The sequence below is a fragment of the Dendrobates tinctorius genome, unplaced genomic scaffold, assembly GCF_039654945.1.
Source record: "Dendrobates tinctorius isolate UK_male_01 unplaced genomic scaffold, ASM3965494v1 ptg000079l, whole genome shotgun sequence".
Classification (NCBI taxonomy): domain Eukaryota; kingdom Metazoa; phylum Chordata; class Amphibia; order Anura; family Dendrobatidae; genus Dendrobates; species Dendrobates tinctorius.
Window position 1 is genome coordinate 25,453,128 of NW_027361747.1, and position 20,382 is coordinate 25,473,509.

A 20,382-nucleotide genomic window follows, 5' to 3' on the forward strand; every position below is an offset into this window, starting at 1 on the left:
GCAACTGTGTCAAAAAAGGACCATGCACTGCAAGTCCTGGGAGCGCCCGTTTTGGGTTTTGGAAGAGGAATGCTCCTAATGGGTGCCGAAGTGGAGGCTACAGGCAACCAAGTCTGCTCCCTCCCTCTCCCTCCTGTTTTGGCCATTCGGGGTATCTCTTCCTCAGAGCTGCTCCCACCACCTTCCTGTTCCTCACGCCATGATGGGTCAAGGACCTCATCATCTACACTACCCTCTTCAAACACCTGCTTCTCCTGGGTTGTCTCGCCGGCACAATACGCACCAGAAAGTGGCACCTGAGTCTCATCATCAGATGCGTACTGAGGTGTGCTGACCATAGGCACTGGCCCACCCGCCTCTTCAGATTCAGAGAGACAAAGAAATTGCGCATCACTGCATACTCCCTCTTCTTCACATTCTAGAATGCTGCTTGGCTGGCCCCCTCTTTCCAAGCCAAGAGATTCAGAGAACAGAAGTAGAGATGGCTCCTGTCCAGGGCTCTCTGACTGCCTGGGCAATATGGCAGGTGGTGAAGAGACAGATGGTTGCTCTTCAGTGCTCTGGACCTGAGAGGATGTGGAAGTAATTGAAGTCGATGCGTTAGCTGCCGTTCATCTGACAACGGCTTAAATTTGTTCCTCCCGCAGCAGTGGGGTACGGCGAGCTCCTACAAAGCTGCGCATAAAGGACTGTTCCCTGGGAAAACTGGGGGATGCTGAGTCACTGGTGCCCGCAGCAGGCACAAAATCCCCACATCCTCTCCCTGCTGAAACTCCATGCCCACGACCACGTGCCTTACTCCATGCCTTCTTCATCTTGGTAGACTGATAAAGATAGGCAGAAAAGTACTAAGGGCTTAGTGTGCTTATTCCTGAACAGCTGCTAACAGGTATAAGAAACACAAATTTTATAAAGTGTGGACTACACTTTAATATGAGCTAATGTGGCCTACACAACTGTAAAGTGGAGTGTTTGGTGAACTTTTTTTACGTGTTTTTTTTCACAAAAAAAAAGGATGCGACCAAAGATGTAAAAGCGATAGAATCACAAACTTTTTGTAGCTATTACAATGCAGGAAGGTAACCTACAATGCAATAGATGAGGCTGCAAAAAATAGGCTAATACTAATCTGGCTGGGGCTGCAGGGCACAAGCCAGCAGAAAGGCTCCTCTATCTACTCCTATATAGTGTTTGCAGCCAATCTAGCTGGATACGGATGGAAGCACACTAATAGGAGAAATTCAGGAAAAATATGCAGCACTACAGAAAAAAAGGACAATGTATGAGGCAGTGACGCACGCTGAGCGGACTACAACGAGAGGTGGCTGCAGAACACACTACAGCGTGAGCTGCACTCACACTCACAGACCTCACAGACAGCCATGAACAGTGCAGAGAACTGTGCACTAGCACTGAAAGGCTGTAGAAAGGCTCCGCTATCTACTCCTAAATAGTGTTTGCAACCAATGTAGATGGATACGGATGGAAGCACACTAATAGGAGAAATCAGGAAAAGTGAGCAGCAATAAAACAAAAAAAAGGACTATGTATGAGGCAGTGATGCACACTGAGCTGACTACAACCAGAGGTGGCTGATGAACACTACAGCGTGAGCTGCACCTACACTCACAGACCTTGCAGACAGCTGTGAACAGCGCTGCAAGGCAAAATAAAGCTACAGCGGTTGATAAAGTAGCCTGGGTAAAGCACTATATAGAAAATCGCTGTCTCTAACTGTCCCTCAGAGTCTGAACAGCAGCAGCGTCCTGTCCCTAACTGAATTCACAGCAGAGTGAACCCAAAATGGCGGCGGCGGCTTTTATAGTGCATCATGACATCATTTCAGCAGCCAATCACAGCTATGCCATTAGTTAACATGGCTACATGGCTAACAGGATGTGCCCACACTTCTTAGGATTCCTCATTGGCTGAATCAAATCAAACTGGCTCATAGCATTATGGGAACTTCCGATTCCGGTATACGATATGCAAAAAGTATCGGAACTCAGTATCGGAATTCCGATACCACGAATATCAGCCTATACCCGATATTTACAGTATCAGAATGCTCAACACTACTGATCAGGAAACTAAGCCCTGTATATCCCTAGAGCTAGGCCTTGGATAGGGAAGGGAGGGGGATGGGTACTGGTCAGTCCACACTGTACAATAAAGACCAGAAGAGAGACAAACAAGGGGGAAGAAACTTATCTTGAGCAGACTCAGAGAGGTAACACCAAACATCCTCCAACAGCACCAAAGAAGAACAACTGCTATAGCTCCTTGCTTTCACAAGGGAAAATGTTAATGTCACCGGTGACTCCCTGAAGCAGACTGGGGGTTTATAAACACCAAGGTCCATGTGTGTTGATTAGAGCTGGAGGGAGGTTGTAATAGGCAGAAGTAGAGTTGAGCGAAACGGGTCAGTCAAATTCATAAGTCGCCGACTTTTGCTGAAGTCGGGTTTCATGAAGCGAAACCCGACCATAGCGTGAGGTCGGTCACGAGGTCGGCGACCAGAGCGCCAAAGTCACGTTTCAAATGATGCTTTCAGCGCCCTTTTTCAGCCAATAATGGAGGACGCACACTGTGGGCAACGTGATGACATGGGCATCGGTCACCACCATCTTTGAGAAGGGCAGGCAAGTGATTGGCTTGCTTTGTGTGGTGTCACAGGGGCTATAAAAGGGCATGCACGCCGACCGCCATCTTACTTTTCTTCCTCTTTTCTGCACAGTTACCAAACGTTCATTTTTCCACACTTTTGTGTGCAGCAGTCCTGCTTATTAGGCTGCCTGCTGCCATTCTTGGACTGAGAGCATCAGTGTCAGCCTCCTAAAATCTCTAGGGAGATTCAAATTCTCCCCAATACTATATACACCTTGTACTTTGTCATACACCAGCCAATTTCAGCCTGTTAAATTGAGGTGTAATCTATAGTGGGCCTGAGATAATAGTTCAGCCTCCTAAAATCTCTAGGGAGCTTCCAATTCTCCCCAATACTATATACACCTTGTACTTTGTCATACACCAGCCAATTTCAGCCTGTTAAATTGAGGTGTAATCTATATTGTAACTTCCTGGCGCCGCTGGAGTGGCAGCCTGTTACAGTAGCTCCTTCTTTGCTCTCCTTTTTTCTCTATTTTTTCTATTTTTCCTTTCTCTTTTTTATTGTTACTCCAAAGGACATTGCACTATGGAAAACCATAAGAGGACCTGGACCTTCGATTGACTTTTTACCTTGTTTTTACTTGGATCTATTGTGTTGGGAAATCCAGAAACTGAAAAAGACCCTATTGTCTACTCCAGAGAAGCTATACTGCTGCTTAGGGACACAGCAAGGCAGCATGCTGCTAATAGACCAGAGGACATTCTACCAGAAATAAGGAGGACTAAGAGAAGAGGTTGCAGAGCTGGAGCCCTCAGGAAAGCTAGAAGAAGGTGCTATAGATCTGCTCTTCCCTCCGTCATTATGGGCAATGTGAGATCACTCGGGGATGGACGAACTGTCGGCGCTGACCAGACATCATTGGGAATTAAGGGAGTGCAGTATGTTGCTGTTTACAGAGACCTGGCTCACCGAAGGTACTCCGGACACTGTTGTCTCGTTGGCTAGCTTTAAACTCATTCGCGCGGACAGGACAACGGAGAACGGTAAGAGAAAAAGGCGGAGGGCTGGCGATATTTGTGAATGATAGATGGTGTGACTCTAGGCATATCATGGTCAAAGAGCAAACATGCTGTAAGGACATTGAGCTATTAGCTGTGGGCATGAGACCTTTTTATTTACCGAGGGAACTATCGCATGTAATCATAGCTGCATATGTCCCCCCTTCTGCGAAAACTGATGCCGCCACTGAGGTCCTACAATCCACAGTGAGCATGATGCAGTCCCTTCACCCCCAAGCACTCCTTCTGGTTTTGGGAGACTTTAATCATGTGTCTCCAGCATCCATACTACACGGTTGCACACAGTATGTTACCTACCTCACTAGAGACAACAAAATATTGGACTTGTTCTTTGCCAATGTGAGAGGGGCATATGCCTCGTCAGCCCTACCGCCCCTTGGAAGATCGGATCACAACCTAGTGCACCTCCAACCCATGTACAAGCCACTTGTACAGAGAGAACCTGCTGTCACTCGCACAGTGAGGATATGGACTGAGGAGTGTGATGATGCTCTGAGAGACTGCTTTGAAACAACCACTTGGGATGAATCATAGAATCATAGAATCGTAGAGTTGGAAGGGACCTCCTGGGCCATCTGGTCCAACCCCCTGCTCAAAGCAGGATTCGCTAAATCATCCCAGTTAGATGTCTGTCCAGCCTCTGTTTGAAGACTTCCATTGAAGGAGAACTCACCACTTCTCGTGGCAGCCTGTTCCACTCATTGATCACTCTAACTGTCAAAAAGTTTTTTCTAATATCTAATCTGTGTCTCCTCCCATTCAGCTTCATCCCATTGCTTCTAGTCTTTCCTTGTGCAAATGAGAATAAAGTTGATCCTTCTACAATGTGACAGCCCTTTAGATATTTGTAGACAGCTATTAAGTCTCCTCTCAGTCTTCTCTTTTGCAAACTAAACATTCCCAAATCCTGCAACCTTTCCTCATAAGACAGGGTTTGCAGACCGGTCACCATTCTGGTCGCTCTTTTCTGAACTTGCTCCAGTTTGTTGATGTCTTTTTTAAAATGTGGTGCCCAAAATTGGACACAATATTCCAGATGAGGTCTGACCAAAGAGGAGTAGAGGGAAATAATTACTTCACGTGATCTAGACTGTATGCTTCTGTTAATACATCCTAGAATTGCATTTGCCTTTTTTGCTGCTGCATCACACTGTTGACTCATATTCAGTCTGTGATCTATTAGTATACCCAAGTCTTTTTCACATGTGCTGTCACTTAGCCCTATTCCTCCCATTCTATATATGCTTTTTTCATTTTTATTGCCCAGATGTAGTACTTTGCATTTCTCCCTGTTAAAAACCATTCTGTTAGATTGCTGCCCACTTCTCCAGTTTATTTAAATCTTTTTGAATCCTCTCTCTTCTCTAGTATTAGCTATCCCTCCTAGCTTTGTGTCATCAGCAAATTTAATCAGTTTACCCTCAATTCCTTCATCTAAATCGTTGATAAAGATGTTGAACAATACAGGGCCCAGGACAGAGCCCTGTGGTACCCCACTTGAGACATTCTTTCAACTGGATGTGCAGCCATTTACGACCACTCTTTGGGTCCGATCACTAAGCCAGTTATGAATCCACCTAACAGTTGCCTTGTCCATTCCATACTTAGTCATTTTTTCAATAAGGATTGTATGAGAGACTTTGTCAAATGCTTTGCTGAAGTCAAGATATACTATATCTACAGCATTTCCTTGATCCACCCAATCAGTAATACCATCATAGAAGGAAATTAAATTAGTCTGACATGACTTATTAGTTACAAACCCATGCTGACTCTGTTTAATCACTTCATTCTTATCCAGGTATTGACATACATGTTGTTTAATAATTTGTTCAAAGATCTTTCCTGGTATAGAAGTCAGACTCACCGGCCTATAGTTGCCTGGGTCCACCTTCTTCCCCTTTTTGAAGATAGGAACAACATTTGCTCTTCTCCAGTCTTCTGGCACTTCTCCTGTTCTCCAAGAATTTTCAAAGATTATGGAGAGGGGTTCAAAAATTTCTTCTGCTATCTCCTTCAGTACTCTGGGGTGTAATTCATCTGGACCTGGAGACTTGAATACATTTAGGTTAGCTAAGTGTTTCCTCACTATCTTTCTGTTTATAGATATCCTGGATTCTTCTATTCCCTTAATAGGACAGTGAATAACAGTTGATGTTACATTTCCTTTCTGAGAGAAAACAGATGCAAAATAGGAATTTAAAAGTTCAGCCTTCTCAACATCCTGTCTTACCATTTCATCATTTTCATCCTGTAAAAATCCTATAGCATCTTTGACTTTTCTTTTACTTTTGACATATCCCCAAAATCCTTTATTATTGCTTTTGACATCTCTTGCAAGCCTCAATTCATTTTCAGCTTTAGATAATCTGATTTGTGCCTTGCAGGTTCTGCAGACAGCATTATATTCTTCTTTAGATATGCCTCCTTCTTTCCATTTTATAAACATTTTTTGCTTCCTTTTTAGCATGTGCTTAAGTTCTGTGTTCATCCATCCTGGTTTCCTTAAATGCTTCCTATTCTTCCCTCTTTTCGGAATTGTTAACAACTGTGCTTTGAGAATTTCATTTTTCAAGATTTCCCATCCTTCCTGGACATTTTTGTCTTTAAGGATATCCAGCCATTGGATCCCTCCAATTCTCTTTCTGAATCCCTTAAAATCTGCCTTTCTGAAATCTAACCTTGACGTCTGAGTCTTCACAGGTCTTCCGCCTCTAGTTATCCAAAATTCTAAAATAGCATGGTCGCTACCTCCTAGGGTCCCAGCCACTTTTACCTCCTCAACCATTTCCTCCCTGTTTATAAGGATTAGATCCAAGGTAGCAGTTCCCCTTGTTTTCTCCTTTACCTTTTGGAAGATAAAGTTGTCAGCAAGAGAGGATAAGAATTTCCTTGACCTGTTAGTTTTACCTGAGAGAGATTCCCAACAAATGTCTGGATAGTTGAAATCTCCCATGACAACTATGTCATATTTTTTGGAGAACTTGGCCATTTGATGCATAAAGAGTTCATCCATATCTTCAGCTTGCACAGGCGGCCTGTAGTAAATGCCTACAATGGTGTCCTTTCCATTGTTCTGTCCTTGTATTCTTACCCAAACAGTTTCCACAGAACTCCCAGTCTCTGAAGCTTCAATCTCTGTGCAGATATACGCATTTCTAACATACAATGCGACACCCCCTCCTCGTTTATCAAGTCTGTTTCTTGCAAATAAGTTGTATCCTTCTAGTCTTGTATTCCAATCATGTGTATCGTCCCACCAAGTTTCAGTGATTCCAATGACATCATATTTCTTTTCCTGTGTTAGTAGTTCCAATTCTCCTTGTTTGTTGCCCATGCTTTGTGCATTAGTATAGAAACATTTTAGTTTGTGATTGGTTTCTCTTTCTCCAATATTTTTTTTAATTAGATTCTTTCGTCTTTGTTCTTCCTTTCCACTTCTAATAGCAGAGTTCTCAGTAGCATTTGTCAGGTGTATGGCTTTTTCTGGTCTTTTGCTTCCCTTCCCATGTTGTTCTAGTTTAAAGCTCTCCTTACAAGTGTAGCAAGGCGACTTCCAAATACCTGCTTTCCAGTCTTCGTAAGGTGCACCCCATCTCTAGCAAGTAGTCCATCGTATAAGTAGTTCACTCCGTGATCCAGAAATCCAAATCGTTGCTGACGGCACCATCGACGTAGCCAGTTGTTCACCTGCAGAATCTTATTCCACCTCCTTGTTCCATGGCCATCCACTGGAAGGATGGAAGAGAAGACCACCTGCGCTCCCAGTTCTTTCACTTTCTTGCCTAAGTCTTCAAAGTCTCTGCAGATGGTTTCCAGGTCGTTTCTTGCGGTGTCATTTGTCCCCACATGTAGTAGCAGGAATGGGTAGTCATCTGTAGGTCTGAAGAGTCCTGATATCCTGTCAGACACATCTTTAATTTTTGCACCTGGAAGACAACACATTTCTCTTGAAGTTATATCCGGTCTGCAGATAGCGGCCTCTGTTCCTCTCAACAGGGAATCCCCCATGACCACCACTCTCCGTTTCTTCTTCACAACATTTTTCTTTCTCCATCCAGGAGGACTCTGAAGGCGTACAAGGTTGCTGTTTGTTGGCAAAGTCTTATCCTGATGTATTTCTTCATCGTTTTCCTGCGTGAGAGCCTGGTACTGGTTTCTGAGCAGTATGGGTGCTGACTGCCTCCTGATCCTCCTGCTTCTTTGGGTCACATGTCTCCATTCCTCTGTTTCTTCAGGTGCACTTCGAATTTCTTCTCTTTCTGTAACATGAAGAGATAATTCTGCTCTGTCCAAGAACTCTTCACCTTCCTTAATGATCTTCAACGTAGCTAACCTCTCTTCAAGATTTTGCAACTTTTCCTCCAACAGGGTCACAAGCTTGCATTTGTGGCATGTGAAGTTTGGCTTTTCCACTGGTAAATCTGTGAACATGTAGCAAGAATTGCAGCTCACCAAATGGCTCCTGGCCTCTTCCATCTTAAAAAGATGAAAGATGAGCCAAAATTCGCGCGCCTGTCGGCGCGCGGTTTCTCCGGTTTCCTCTTTTCAGCTGCAACGGCCAAAACCCAGTGATCGTTGAGCTCGCGGAGACTCTTCACTTATCCCAGAAGGCACTGGGAATATGCAAATGATCTCCTCAAGACGGTTTCTCCGATTTCCTCTTTTCAGCTGCAACGGCCAAAACCCAGTGATCGTTGAGCTCGTTGAGACTCTTCACTTATCCCAGAAGGCACTGGGAATATGCAAATGATCTCCTCAAGACGGTTTCTCCGATTTCCTCTTTTCAGCTGCAACGGCCAAAACCCAGTGATCGTTGAGCTCGCGGAGACTCTTCACTTATCCCAGAAGGCACTGGGAATATGCAAATGATCTCCTCAAGACTCTTCCCCTGGTTTCTCCGATTTCCTCTTTTCAGCTGCAACGGCCAAAACCCAGTGATCGTTGAGCTCACGGAGACTCTTCACTTATCCCAGAAGGCACTGGGAATATGCAAATGATCTCCTCAAGACTCTTCCCCTGGTTTCTCCGATTTCCTCTTTTCAGCTGCAACGGCCAAAACCCAGTGATCGTTGAGCTCGCGGAGACTCTTCACTTATCCCAGAAGGCACTGGGAATATGCAAATGATCTCCTCAAGACTCTTCCCCTGGTTTCCCCTGATGTGCTGCAAGATTCCTATGGTGATGACATGGATGGTCTCATACACTGTATAACGGACTACATTAATTTCTGTGTAGACAACACGGTACCCACAAAAGTAGTGAGGTGCTTCTCTAACAATAAACCATGGATCAGCCCCGGAATAAAGGCTCTTCTCAAAAAGAAGAAGTTGGCCTTCAGATCAGGTGACAAGGGCAGGCTGAGAGAGGTGCAGAAAGATCTGAAGAATCTGATCAGCCAGGGAAAGGCTAATTATAAGAGAAAGATTGAACTGAAATTATCACAGAAAAGGATTCATGAAGTCTGGGAGGGTCTAAAGTCTATATCTGGGCATAGACAGACTGTCTCCAGGATGGTTGTAGATAAAGAGGGGCTTAATGAACTTAATCTATTCTTTAATAGATTTAATCACACACTGGCTGCTCCTGCCCTGCATACCATTCACACCTCTCTGCTACAATAACCTCACCCCCTGCTGCAACTTGCCAACTGAGCCAGGGTCTGTTCTTCACAAGTACCCAGGTTGCAAAAGAACTGGATAAGATCAAAGTTTTGAAGGCTGCAGGTCCTGACGGCATCAGTGCAAGGCTAATCAGAACCTGAAAGCACCAGCTGAGTGAGAGCATTACATATCTGTTCAATATGAGCCTGAGAATAGGTATAGTACCACAACTGTGGAAATTATCGTGTGTGGTACCAGTTCCGAAGAAACCTTATCTGAAAGACCTTAATTAGGGATGGGCGAATCCTGAAATACTCGGAATCGCTAGACTCTAACGAGTCCGACTCGGAAACTCGCTATTCGTTGCAAGTCTAGCGAGTCCAATGTTAATGAATGGGGATGCGAGTATTGCAGCGATTCCTGTGCTGCCATTTTTTTTACTCTTTACTCTCGCAAGTGGCCCCTAGCTTAGCGATTTAGAATTCATCCCTAAAGCACAGAAAATTGTTTCTACATCACGCTGGAAGCTAAACAGGAAGTCGCCTGTGCTAACCGATTTACTGCACAGGCTGATCTGATATTCTGCACACACTGGCAGATCTGATCTGCACACACAGGGTGATCAGATCTGCACACACAGGGCGATCAGATCTGCACACACAGGCCCACCAAAGATGTGTAGCAGACGTGATACAGAGAGGCTGATCGGCCTGGTTGAATAGTGGCCCCAGCTGTGGCAGCCCACCCACCCTGGCTATGGTGATGAAAGACAGCGAAATATGGCTTGGAGGTCCATCGCCAGAAGTATGTTCCCGTCATTTGATCACGCTGGAGAAGATGGGCAGGCAAACATGGGTAAGAGTTATGTGATGTCATTTCTTCTATTTTCTTTTACTGTACCTTTTTTTGGATTAGGAGAGAGTGAGATTTCTTGTGTCACCATTGGCGTCTGTGACGCACTGAAACCGTGGTACCCAGCACCGGGCCGGGGTCTGCTTCACTGGGGGATGTGATGTGACCCGTGCTGTAGTCTCAGGGGATGCACAGTGCAAAGGTGATAACTACAGGGGACTGTAATAGGAGGACAATCAAGGCTAGTGATGCGTATTGGCACAGCAGGAAGGTAACGTGCGTGCTATTAGCTGGTAGCAGAGAAGCCCTGCACTCTCCCTGAAAAAATTGTTTAGTGCGCAAAGGCAGTCACCTAGGTGGACTGTGGTGCTGTCTGCGTCACCGCTCTGGCGTGAAGTGCGTGCTGTAACTTAGCAGAGAAGCAACGCACTCTCCCTGAAAAAATTGTTTAGTGCACACAAGCAGGCAGCGTGCGTGCTATTAGCTGGTGGGATAGATAGCAGCAACGCACTGGTCTGCCACAGAACAATAACGCTGCAGGGGTAAATATGACCCCAATAATATCTGGTGGAAAAAAAAGAAAATTTGCTCAGCTATGCTTCTGATTTCAGCTCTGATGGAAGCTGAGTGAGTAAGCTAAGCTCTGAGGATGGTGCTGTATGCACTGTAAGGCTGCTCCTGCCTTTCTCCCTGCCTACAGTCCTCTACAGTACTCCTCCGTCCTGGTAGTTCTGAAAAGAACTTTTGTGTTATATGTGAGGAATCTTGAGGTCCTACACTGACAGTCCCTAGATCTGCTCTATGTCTCCAACTCGCCCTGCACTAGCTCAGATCGTCACAGGAATGTGCCCAAAATGGCGGGGGCAGGGTTTATATACAGCCTTGCCTGTGATACATGACATAAGCATCACGATGGACAGCAGCCAATCATAGTAGTGCTCTTCACAGTTTTCTCACCTAACAAACTAGGCTGTCTCTGAAAATTAACATATTCTGTATTCTGCGAGTCCCGAATACAGTATATAGGAGTCCTAGACTCGCTAAGACTCGCTGCTGACAGCGGGACACAAAATCGCTAAGAAACTAGGATTGCTTGTATTAAACTCTGAAAAAACTAGGATTGCCATTGATTTGCATTGGACTCGTTACTGTGCGAGTAATCGCTTGGAAACTCGCAGAGTACCGACTCCTGCGAGTCCCCTACTACTCGCAGAGTAACGAGTCCTAACGAGTAGATTCGCCCATCCCTAACCTTAATGACTATAGACCTGTAGCATTGACATCACACCTGATGAAGGTACTAGAGAGATTGGTTCTCACACGTCTCCGTCCTCTAGTGAGCTCGGATATGGACCCTCTCCAGTTTGCCTACAGGCCGGGCATTGGTGTGGATGATGTCATTATCCACCTTCTAGATAGGACTCTCTCTCACCTGGAGAAACCTGGGAAGACTGTGAGAATAATGTTCTTCGATTTCTCTAGTGCTTTTAATACCATACAGCCAGGTCTACTGAGAGACAAGCTGGGCCTTGTTGGCGTGGACCTCCAACTCTCCACCTGGATCCTTAACTACCTCACGAACCGACTTCAGTTTGTAAAGGTTCGGGACAGTTTGTCAGACACGGTGATCTGCAATACAGGGGCACCTCAAGGTACAGTTCTTGCCCCTTTTCTCTTCACACTGTACACTGCGGATTTTAAGTGCAACTCATCTAGCTGCTACTTGCAGAAGTATTCTGATGACTCTACAATAGTAGGCCTCATCACAGGAGGAGATTAAAGAGAGTACAGAGATACTAACCAAGCTTTTGTGGAGTGCTGTCAGAGGAACCACCTTAGGATTAATTCCGGGAAGACCAAGGAATTGGTGGTGGACTTTCGCAAGGGAAAAAATCCACCAGTAGTGGTGAACATTCAGGGAAATAACATTGAGATAGCCGACACCTATAAGTACCTTGGTGTGATCCTCAATAATAAGCTTGACTGGGCCCATCACTTGGATGCAGTGTACAGGAAGGGCCACAGTAGGCTTTATCTGCTCAGAAGGCTGAGAGCCTTCAGAGTTAGGGGGGCACTCCTTGCATCCTTCTTCAACTCTGTTGTGGCATCAGTCATCTTCTTTGGTGTGGCGTGCTGGGGTAGTGGCATATCAACCAGGGACAGGAATAGGCTGGACAAACTGATTAGAAGGGCCAGCTCTTTCCTGGGATGCCCTCTTGATCTAGTTCAGGAAGTAGGCGACAGGAGGATACTGGCCAAGGTGAGCTACATGGTGCATAATGATTCCCATCCCATGCATGAGACCGAGACAAAAGATGTGCAGTACTGTTAGTGACCGGCTACTTCATCCTAAATGTGAGAGGGAATGCTATCGAAAGTCCTTCCTTCCTGCTGCAGTTAGGCTGTATAACCAGCACTGTCCAAAACGGAGAACGACCCAAACAGTGAACTGATAGATCCAAAGTTGTGATAGTCCAGTTATTTCTTTTTTTTTTTTGTATATGTACCTACCTACTGTCAATGTAATGCCTTTATGCATCTGTATCTGTACTTGTTCCTGCCTTGCTGCTGTAATGCTCTGAATTTCCCCATGGTGGGACGATTAAAGGATTATCTTATCTTATCTTATATTGGGCCTGAGATAATAGTTCAGCCTCCTAAAATCTCTAGGGAGATTCAAATTCTCCACAATACTATATACACCTTGTACTTTGCCATACACCAGCCAATTTCAGCCTGTTAAATTGAGGTGTAATCTATAGTGGACCTGAGATAATAGTTCAGCCTCCTAAAATTTCTAGGGAGCTTCCAATTCTCCCCAATACTATATACACCTTGTACTTTGCCATACACCAGCCAATTTCAGCCTGTTAAATTGAGGTGTAATCTATAGTGGGCCTGAGATAATAGTTCAGCCTCCTAAAATCTCTAGGGAGCTTTCAATTCTCCCCAATACTATATACACCTTGCACTTTGTCATACACCAGCCAATTTCAGCCTGTTAAATTGAGGTGTAATCTATATTGGGCCTGAGATAATAGTTCAGCCTCCTAAAATCTTTAGGGAGATTCAAATCCTCCACAATACTATATACACCTTGTACCTTGTTTTACAGTACCATATAGCTGGTGGTATTTTGGGTACATTTTTCCAAAAATGAGGAAGCATGGTGCAAAAGGCCTTGGAAGTGGGCGGGGGTTGACAGCTGGTACTGATGGTGGTGGTGCATCTGCTGGTAGTGGCAAAAGCACAATAGCACCTAAGGCAGGAGGTGTTGAGCCTGCATCATCGTCTGGTTCCACAAGGCCTCGAAGGCTCCCTTTTCTGGGAGTAGGTAAACCGCTTTTAAAGCCGGAGCTTCAGGAACATGTTTTGGCTTACATTGCTGACACAGCCTCCAGCTCTATCGCCTCCTCTTCTGAAGTTTCAAAAAATAAAAGCACTGAGTCGTCAATGGAGGCTCCTGGTCAGGACCAACACCTTTCCTTGTGTCCTTCACCCCTAACAAAAGTGAAGGATGCGGCAGGCCACACTACAGATTACTCCATGGAGCTCTTTTCACATACCATGTCTGGGTTATCAAGTCAAATCGTGAATTCCCCAGTCCAAGATGAATCGGACATGGAGTGCACTGATGCACAGCCACTGCTAGATTTTTCTGCTGGTACATTCACTCAGAGCACTATATTGTCCTCGCAGTGTACTGAGCCAGAATCTGACCCTGATGAAGCTCAGGTGCCCCTTCCCGCATACTATACCACCTTACACGGTGACACAGAGGAAGGTGCACATGAAATTGAAGAGGAGGTGATGGATGACCCAGTTGTTGACCCAGATTGGCATCTATTGGGGGAAGAGGGTGCCGCTGCCAATAGCTCAGAAGAGGAGGAGGAGGATCCGCAGCAGGCATCGACATCGCAACAGCTCTTATCTGGCAGGACCGTAGCAGTCCAAAAACGTGTTACAAAAACCCAAAGAGTTGCAGGACAGCTTGGCCAGACAGTCAAATTAGCACAGCGTGCAAGGTCTCAAAATGTCTTCTGTTGTGAGTTCATTTTTCCCTTCACCAGTGAGGTCTGATGAACTCCCTCTTCTGGCGAAGGAAGGTAGTGAGGCTGATTACCAAACAGCTGAGCAGGTAGATGATGTCTGGGTCACAGGAACTGATGACTGGATATAAGGCAGCCGACGCCCTGCTGCCTTGCTGGTGATTTTCCTGCTGGATTCTTGGAGACCAGTCTGATTTCTGCTTCTCAAAGCTAAGTTTTGCTCTGCCTTTTGTACACTTTAGTTCTGGTTTTGTTTGCCTTGTTTTTTGGAGTTCAGCCATCCCCGGCCGGGGGTGAGCTGAATTCCATTTTTGTCTCTGATCTGTTGATCTCTGGCTCTGTCTTCAGAATATACCTGAGTGCTGATATACAAAGGAAAAAAAATTTTTGTCAGCTCACCAAACCGTAGCAAATGCGAAGTCTGCAGGAATGCAATCAATCCTGGGCGGTGCAGGGAACTTGGATTCCGGAAAATCTTGTAGGCACAATACTTAGGAGATGTTCCAGCAACTTCGACCAAAGGATGTTTAAAATCAAAAGACTTTATTCCAAAAAAATGATTAAAAACAGAATAGATGCATAAAAAACATATGGTTCACCAATGTGACAGACGCTTACGCGTTTCGGACTAGAGGGTCCTTACTCATAGCCTTGTTTTTTGGAGTTCAGCCATCCCCGGCTGGGGGTGAGCTGAATTCCATTTTTGTCTCTGATCTGTTGATCTCTGGCTCTGTCTTCAGAATATACCTGTGTGCTGATATAGTCTTTTTGAAGCCTAGCGACTTCAGGGCCTGTTTTTCCTATCGGTCTGTTGGTACATTTTTGGATAGGGTTTTTTGCAGATTGCAGACAGCAGCTTTTCTATCCTGTCCTATTTAGTTAGCTTGGGCCCCATCATTTGCTCAACCTATCTTTCTATCTGTGTGAGTGTTTTTCATCTTGTTTCACAGTCATTATATGTTGGGGGCTGCCTATTGCTTTGGTGTCTGCTCTGGGGAAGTTTAGATTTCCCCTTTCTGTCTTTAGGCTAAATTAGTTCTCCGGCTGTGATCGAGGGGTCTAGGGCACCGTAGGAACCCCCCACGGCTACTGCTAGTTGTTGTGGATAGGTTCAGGGGTCTGCAATCCGATAGCTGCCAACTTCTCTGGTTTTCTGGACTTAGCTATTATTTTTGTTTTTTCCTCCTTCGGTGACTCATCCATAACAGAATCACCAGCCATACCGCAGATCCTAGGGTACTCAATAGCAGGAAAGAATTGTAAGAAGAAAAAAAAAGTGTCAGAATTTCTTTGTGTATATTTTTTCCTCTATATCTCTGATGCCCTAGGGGGAATTTTTTTTCTCTCAATGGAGATGAAGCAATTGTTTGATCGTGTGGAGCAGCTTGCTGCGGAAGTGCGGGGAATTTCCGCCTATCTTACTCATTCACATGCTGCTGAACCAAAGATCCCTACTCCTGATGTGTTTTTTGGGGATCGGTCTAAATTTTTCAATTTCAAGAATAATTGTAAATTATTTTTTGCCTTGAAGCCTAACTCGTCGGGGAGCCAGGATTGGGCGTTTTCATTGAAACCTGATGATCCTATTCTAAATAATGTGGATGCATTTTTTCAAGCCTTGGGGTTGTTGTATGATGAACCTAATGCTATTGATCAGGCTGAAAAGGCCCTGTTGGCATTGAGCCAAGGTCGGGATTCTGCAGAGTTGTACTGTCAAAAATTCCGAAAGTGGGTGGTCCTTACTACCTGGAATGATGATGCCTTGGCAGCTCTCTTTCGGAAAGGTTTGTCAGAAACCGTAAAAGATACTATGGTGGGATTTCCTGTTCCCTCTGGTCTTGACGATTCTATGTCATTAGCCATTCAGGTTGATCGGCGTTTGCGTGAACGCAAGACCGCACGAGAGGTGTTGTCACCTGTTGAACAAATGTCTGAACCTATGCAATGTGATAGAGTTTTGTCCAGGGCGCAACGTCAGGAGTTCAGAAGGCATAATAAGCTGTGTTTTTTTGTGGAGATGCCTCGCATATTATTTCTGTCTGCCCTAAATGAGAGAAACGTTGTGCTCACACGTTTTCTGTGGGTGGTGTTCAACCTAAGTTTCTTCTGGCAATTACTCTGATCTGCTCCCTGTCCACATTTTCCGCCAAGGCTTTTGTGGATTCGGGAGCAGCTCTGAACCTGATGGACTTGGATTTTGCTAAACGTTGTGGATTTCCTATGACGCCTTTGCAGACGCCTATCCCTTTGAGGGGTATTGATGCGACTCCTTTGGCGAAAAATAAACCTCAGTTTTGGACCCAGGTGGTAATGCGGGTTGCCCCAGACCATCAAGAAAATTGCAGATTTTTGGTGTTGCATAATTTGCATGATACCATTGTTCTGGGGTTTCCCTGGTTGCAAATCCATAATCCAGTTTTGGATTGGAAATCTGTGTCTGTGGTGAGTTGGGGTTGTCGGTGTGCCCTTAGGGATGCTTCTGTTTTCTCCACCTCTCCCCAGTCGCATGATGTTCCTGACTATTTGGCTGACTTTTATGATGTATTTAGTGAGAATGAGTCTGCGTCTTTGCCTCCTCATAGGAGTTATGACTGTGCAATTGAGCTGAGCCCGGGGTGTAAATTTCCCAAGGGTCGGTTTTTCAATTTATCTGTACACGAGCACGAGGCTATGCGATCCTATATTAAGGAGTCGTTGGAGAAGGGTCATATTAGACCATCCTCTTCACCTTTAGGTGCTGAGTTTTTTTTCATGGCTAAAAAAGATGGTTCATTAAGGCCTTGTACTGACTATCGTGCCCTCAACAAAATTACTGTTAAATATCAGTATCCGTTACCCCTGATTTCTGATCTATTCTCCAGAGTTAAAGGTGCTTGCTGGTTTACCAAGCTTGACCTCAGGGGGGCGTATAATCTTATTCGCATTAAGCATGGGGATGAATGGAAGACGGCGTTTAATACTCCGGAGGGACATTTTGAGTACCTGGTGATGCCTTTTGGGCTCACTAATGCCCCTTCTGTCTTCCAATCCTTAATGAACGATATTTTCCGAGACTTTGTGGATAAATTTTTGATTATCTATCTGGATGATATTTTGATCTTTTCCAAGGATTGGGACTCTCATGTGGAACATGTTTGGACTGTGTTCTGGATTTTGAGGGAGAATTCCCTGTATGTCAAGGGATCGAAATGCCTTTTTGGGGTACAGAGGATTTCATTTTTGGGATTCATTTTGTCTCCGTCAACTATTGAAATGGACCCGGCCAAGGTACAGGCCATTTAAGATTGGGTTCAGCCCACTTCTTTGAAGGCCCTCCAGAAGTTTTTGGGTTTTGCTAATTTTTATCGGAAATTTATAGCTAATTTTTCTAGTATTGCCAAGCCATTGACTGATTTGACTAAGAAGGGTGCTGATGTGCTGAATTGGTCTCCAGAGGCTGTTTCTTCCTTTCAGGAGCTGAAGCGAAGATTCACTTCTGCTCCGGTTCTGCGGCAACCTGATGTCTCACTCCCGTTTCAGGTAGAGGTGGACGCCTCTGAGATTGGTGCAGGAGCTGTTTTGTCCCAAAAAGATCCTGTGACATCTAAAATGAATCCCTGTGCTTTCTTTTCCCGAAAGTCCTCCCCATCCGAACGTAACTATGATGTGGGGAATCGGGAACTGTAGGCCATGAAATGGGCATTTGAGGAGTGGAGACATAGGTTGGAGGGAGATAAACACCAGGTCGTGGTCCTTACTAACCACAAGAATTTGATTTACCTGGAGTCGGCCAAACGCTTGAATCCTAGACAGGCTAGGTGGGCCTTGTTTTTCACACGTTTTGATTTTGTGGTCTCTTTTCTTCCTGGCACTAAGAATTTCAAGGCAGACGCCCTCTCTAGGGGTTTCTTTGCTGATTCTCCTGTTGTGACCAAGCCTGCTACCATCTTAGGCGAGGGGGTAGTTCTTTCTGCCATCTCGCCCGATTTGAGATGTGCTCTGGAAGAGTTTCAGGAGGACAAACCTGAGCGTTGTCCCAGTGGAAAGTTGAATGTTCCTGACCAGTGGAGGAAGAGAGTGATGTCTGAAGTTCATTGCTCTGCATTGGCTGGTCATCCAGGTATTTTTGGTACTAGAGATCTGGTGAGTCGGTCTTTTTGGTGGCCCGCCTTGTCTCGTGATGTCAGGAATTTTGTGCAGTCCTGTGGGACTTGCTTCCGGTCTAAACCTTGTTCTCGCTCTAGTGGGTTGTTGATGCCTTTGCCGGTGCCCAAGAGGCCATGGACCCATATTTCAATGGATTTTATCTCTGATATGCCTGTCTCTCAGAGAATGACCGTTATTTGGGTGATTTGAGATAGATTCTCTAAGATGGTCCATCTTGTACCACTCCCTAAGTTGCCATCTTCCTCTGAGTTGGTGCCCTTGTTTTTGCAACAGGTAGTTCGCTTGCACGGGATTCCTGAGAACATTGTGTCTGACAGAGGAGTTCAGTTTGTGTCTAGATTTTGGAGGACTTTCTGTTCCAAGCTGGGAAGTCAGTTGTCCTTCTCCTCTGCGTTTCACCCTCAGACCAATGGGCAGTCGAAGAGAACAAACCAGACTTTGGAGTCGTATTTGAGATGTTTTATTTCGGCTGATCAGGATGATTGGGTTTCATTTTTGCACTTGGCCGAATTTGCTTTAAATAATAGAGCTAGTTCTGCCACTTTGATGTCACCTTTTTTTTGTAACTTTGGGTTTCATCCTCGATTTTCTTCAGGGCAGGTGGAGCCTTCTGCCTGCCCAGGTGTTGACACTGTGGTGGAGAGAATGCACCAGATCTGGGACCAAGTGGTGGATAAGTTGTCTCTCTCCCAGGAAAAGGCCCAGCGGTTTTCCAACCGACATAGGACCATTGGTCCCCAGTTTAAGGTGGGAGACATGGTTTGGTTGTCATCAAAAAATATCGCTATGAAGGTTGCTTCTCCTAAGTTTAAGCCTAGATTTATTTGACCTTACAAGATTTTGGAGATTATTAATCCGGTCTCTTTTCGGTTGGCTCTTCCCGTCACGTTTAAGATTCATAATGTGTTCCATAAGTCCTTGTTGAAGAGGTTTGTTGAACCAGTAGTTCCTGGGGTGGCACCTCCTGACCCTGTATTGGTTGAAGGTAACATGGAGTATGAGGTAGAGAAGATACTGGATTCCCGTCTGGCTAGACGGAGACTCCAGTATTTGGTTAAGTGGAAGGGTTATGGTCAGGAGGATAATTCCTGGGTCTCTGCCTCTGATATTCATGCCGATTGGTGCGTGCCTTTCATCGGGCTCACCCTGATCGCCCTGGTGGCATGGATGAGGGTTCGGTGACCCCTCCTCAAGGGGGAGGTACTGTTGTGAGTTCATTTTTCCCTTCACCAGTGAGGTCTGATGAACTCCCTCTTCTGGTGAAGGAAGGTAGTGAGGCCGATTACCAAACAGCTGAGCAGGTAGATGATGACTGGGTCACAGGAACTGATGACTGGATATAAGGCAGCCGATGCCCTGCTGCCTTGCTGGTGATTTTCCTGCTGGATTCTTTGTGACCAGTCTGATTTCTGCTTCTCAAAGCTAAGTTTTGCTCTGCCTTTTGTACACTTTAGTTCTGGTTTTGTTTGCCTTGTTTTTTGGAGTTCAGCCATCCCCGGCTGGGGGTGAGCTGAATTCCATTTTTGTCTCTGATCTGTTGATCTCTGGCTCTGTCTTCAGAATATACCTGAGTGCTGATATAGTCTTTTTGAAGCCTAGCGACTTCAGGGCCTGTTTTTCCTATCGGTCTGTTGGTACATTTTTGGATAGGGTTTTTTGCAGATTGCAGACAGCAGCTTTTCTATCCTGTACTATTTAGTTAGCTTGGGCCCCATCATTTGCTCAACCTATCTTTCTATCTGTGTTAGTGTTTTTCATCTTGCTTCACAGTCATTATATGTTGGGGGCTGCCTATTGCTTTGGTGTCTGCTCTGGGGCAGTTTAGATTTCCCCTTTCTGTCTTTAGGCTAATTTAGTTCTCCGGCTGTGATCGAGGGGTCTAGGGCACCGTAGGAACCCCCCACGGCTACTGCTAGTTGTTGTGGATAGGTTCAGGGGTCTGCAATCCGATAGCTGCCAACTTCTCTGGTTTTCTGGACTTAGCTATTATTTTTATTTTTTCCTCCTTTGGTGACTAATCCATAACAGTCTTCCATAGTAGG